Source organism: Penaeus monodon, chromosome 22 (genome assembly GCF_015228065.2).
Source record: "Penaeus monodon isolate SGIC_2016 chromosome 22, NSTDA_Pmon_1, whole genome shotgun sequence".
NCBI classification, from domain to species: Eukaryota; Metazoa; Arthropoda; class Malacostraca; order Decapoda; family Penaeidae; genus Penaeus; species Penaeus monodon.
Window position 1 is genome coordinate 23,560,281 of NC_051407.1, and position 443 is coordinate 23,560,723.

Consider the following 443-nt stretch of genomic DNA (forward strand, 5'->3'; position numbering starts at 1 on the left):
GAAATAATGCTTTCAGTCATATGGAAAAGTTGAAACCAAGTAGTCAGATATGCATAAAGAATGTACGGCCTATATGCTATACTAAAACCATGAATATCATCGCTGAATATTAGTACCAAAAGCGGTAGCTTTGGCAACTTTGTCCCATCCCATTTATTATCGCAGACATGGACAAGATGCGTTCTGGTATCGTCGGGTATTACATGTACCTGATTCGTACCAGTACACTTCCACCAGATTACTTTTTAAATGTATAATGAATTTAACACTTGAATCTTTGAAATAAGAAAAAAATCATCAACTTATCAGTAACTTAGTACTAATAATTTCTTGCTGTCGTCAACCAGCTCCCACGAGTTATATCTTATTCTCTCTCCCTTTCCCCACCCTAACAACCGCTTGCAGAGGTGTCGGAGCGGCACTAAAATACCTCTGTGTGTGTT

At 38.1% G+C, this 443-nt stretch overlaps 1 pseudogene; it reads left to right on the forward strand.

Annotated features, from left to right (window-relative positions):
- The first annotated feature begins 167 nt into the window (after positions 1 to 167).
- Positions 168 to 443, forward strand: part of LOC119587370 — a 33,850-nt pseudogene continuing 33,574 nt past the window's right edge.